This window comes from Lissotriton vulgaris, chromosome 9, assembly GCF_964263255.1.
Source record: "Lissotriton vulgaris chromosome 9, aLisVul1.2, whole genome shotgun sequence".
Taxonomy (NCBI): Eukaryota; Metazoa; Chordata; class Amphibia; order Caudata; family Salamandridae; genus Lissotriton; species Lissotriton vulgaris.
The window spans coordinates 1,178,433,906-1,178,437,197 of record NC_141697.1 but is presented as its reverse complement, the minus strand read 5'-3'; the positions used below and the strand labels follow the sequence as shown (position 1 = coordinate 1,178,437,197).

The 3,292-nt window shown below is 51.1% G+C and overlaps 1 non-coding gene across 1 annotated transcript; it reads right to left on the bottom strand.

The window, feature by feature from the left end:
• Positions 1–2,739: 2,739 nt before the first annotated feature.
• LOC147692975 (small nucleolar RNA U3) lies at positions 2,740–2,957 on the bottom strand. The gene has a single exon (XR_015300209.1). It is a non-coding gene; the product is annotated as a small nucleolar RNA U3 (small nucleolar RNA).
• Positions 2,958–3,292: the final 335 nt, after the last annotated feature.

Sequence of the window (3,292 nt, the reverse complement as noted above, 5' to 3'; positions counted from 1 at the left end):
AGAGTCAGCAAGACCCTCGGTGAAGCGGCACCCGCGAAGCGGGTGCGGCGAACTGCTGCTTTGATGAGAAGAGGTGAGCGCTGGTCCGCAGATACGCTGGCAGCAAAACCAGCTAGCAGGCGAAGTGTCCTCAAAGGTGAAGGGCAACACAGGTGGTTTTGTCAGCCGTCCGATGGGCGGGGGGCGGGGCTAGAGGGATAGCGGACCGGAAGATGGAATCGGTCTCGCAGGGACACCTGGATCTGGTAGTCCCTGCACGCTCGCAGCCCTCAAGCCTTCCGATGCCCAAGGTTCGCCCTGGAGTGCGCCGACAAACAGCAGGCAGAGTCAGCAAGACCCTCGGTGAAGCGGCACCCGCGAAGCGGGTGCGGCGAACTGCTGCTTTGATGAGAAGAGGTGAGCGCTGGTCCGCAGATACGCTGGCAGCAAAACCAGCTAGCAGGCGAAGTGTCCTCAAAGGTGAAGGGCAACACAGGTGGTTTTGTCAGCCGTCCGATGGGCGGGGGGCGGGGCTAGAGGGAGAGCGGACCGGAAGATGGAATCGGTCTCGCAGGGACACCTGGATCTGGTAGTCCCTGCACGCTCGCAGCCCTCAAGCCTTCCGATGCCCAAGGTTCGCCCTGGAGTGCGCCGACAAACAGCAGGCAGAGTCAGCAAGACCCTCGGTGAAGCGGCACCCGCGAAGCGGGTGCGGCGAACTGCTGCTTTGATGAGAAGAGGTGAGCGCTGGTCCGCAGATACGCTGGCAGCAAAACCAGCTAGCAGGCGAAGTGTCCTCAAAGGTGAAGGGCAACACAGGTGGTTTTGTCAGCCGTCCGATGGGCGGGGGGCGGGGCTAGAGGGAGAGCGGACCGGAAGATGGAATCGGTCTCGCAGGGACACCTGGATCTGGTAGTCCCTGCACGCTCGCAGCCCTCAAGCCTTCCGATGCCCAAGGTTCGCCCTGGAGTGCGCCGACAAACAGCAGGCAGAGTCAGCAAGACCCTCGGTGAAGCGGCACCCGCGAAGCGGGTGCGGCGAACTGCTGCTTTGATGAGAAGAGGTGAGCGCTGGTCCGCAGATACGCTGGCAGCAAAACCAGCTAGCAGGCGAAGTGTCCTCCAGCTGCAAAGTGTGACCGTAGGTTCTGTGTAATTGCTCTCCTCCCTGATGTCACGGGGAATCTGGTGCTTTGATTATAACTTCAGTGTTGACCTTCTAATTCAATCATTCAATCAAGAGCTAGGATGTTACCAAAGATGTGTTTTTTCCTCCCAAATAAGAAGGGTACTCAACGGACCTTTTTTTTTTTTATATATATATATTGCGCAACCTTTACCTGAGCACCAGTTGTGTTACAGACACATTAATTTTGTTAGGCACAGGGAGATTAGGTGATTTCCCCAGAATCACAGGATGTTTTACGTCCCTGCCGAGACTCGAACCCGTTTCCCCAGCTGGATGGTGATAACACCCTGTTCCATGACCCCCCAGACTCCACATCCCCCACCGCCACCACCGCCCTCCTGGAATTCTAAATCTTAGCAATAGAATTGGGAGGACTGTATTGTATGGGCATTCATGTAGTACTTTTCATACCTATTGGTAGGCCTAAAGGGCTTTCTTGATTGTTCAATAAATGGCTACTCCATAGGTATAATTCATGCAGTGCTTCGTAGCCCTACAGAAGCCTCCAAGCCCTCTGATAGATTGGATGTCTTGAAACGAGGCTTATAAACAAGGCATTATATAATTGCACTGGTAATATAACTGATTAGAGGCTTCACGTGATATATATGTGCATCGTCCTCCGAGACAAATAACGCTGCCAGAAGCTGGCTGTAGATTTGTGTAAAGTTGTTTGGCATCACATGGGGTGAGGCAGAAGGGACTTCTGAAACATGTGGCATGGGGCTTGAATGCATAGCATGAGAGCAAAACCCTCATCTGACGTCACTGCGCTGAGACCTTGGCTACATATCTGCAAATGCCCGTCTCAGATTCTCCACAGCGCTTGGAAGTCTAATCTATACCACTAGATACTTGTAAATAAAATGCACACAGGTGCCAGCTACCACCAGGTGCAACAAGGACTGGGGTTCAACAGGCACATGACTTGAAACGGGCAACTGAAGAGGAGTGGCATGTAGAGAAAATAACAATATAAACTGGTGGCTCTTAAAGGCTCCTACGGTTGGGGCACGGTCAGTGGCCTGTTCTTCTCTGAACACAAACAAATGTGGCAGAAACGAGGTGCCAGCCAGCACGACCGCTCGTAGCACTTAACAGGGTCTCTGCAGTGCAATGAGCACTTCACGCAAGGGAAGAACGCAAGGCAGCAGCAACTCGCTGCTTTGCGTGGCTCTGCACCGAGAATGTGTTAAATGGGCGGAGTGCGGGTGTTTCCATCCACCCACCCATGCTTTTTTACGCACTCCAAGCTTTACGGAGAGTAATAGACCTAGGACTGCGTCAACATTGTACGCTTTCCCCTTTCGGGCATGGCAGCGCGGCACATTGTGCAGCTGCGTTGCGTTGAAGGTTTGATAAATCTGTCCAGGGTCCATTTGAAAAGTGCTCTTAGTGCTTTTCAAAATCAAACGTACCAAATTAAAGAGGAGACGCAAACGTTTTCAACTCACATGCACATCACGGCTTCGCTATTAAGACACTGACAACAGCAGTAGAACAAAACAGAACATTTATACATCTATCTTAAATTGGGTTTATTCATCTATTTTGAACTTTAGTAAGGATCTAACCACTCAGCTTGTGCTTCCTTCCTCCAGCTCTCCCGTAAGGAAGAGAGGAACGGTCATCAATAGCGAACAGCAGTTGCATAAACGCAACACCGCCCACTCGCTTCGCGCTCAGAAGGAAACACTAACACTCTTCATCGTGGTTAGCGAAGACAAGACACTTTCGAACACATTTCCTCAGTTAAGAACTATAGAAATGATCCCTGAAAGTATAGTCTTAACACAACGGACCGCAGCTCAAACGGGCAGGAAAAGTAAAAACCCTTCTTACGTACAGCAAGAAAAGGTTCGGCATCACGAAGTCCAATAAAACACATGGCTGTATAACACCAAAAAACAACAATTTAAAGATGCACAGGCAGACGCTTTCTTCGCAATAAAGCATTGTAAGTAGATTCTGGGTGACTCCGTGCTTTAAAAATCTGCATAATCGAAATCAGCAACGAATCACATTTAGCCTGCCTTTTCCGGACTCGAGCGGATTTCCTGCTCGCTGCTCCCGAAACAGACAGAGGACTACAGTGTGAAAGTTAACGTTCAAACAGGTAAACAGA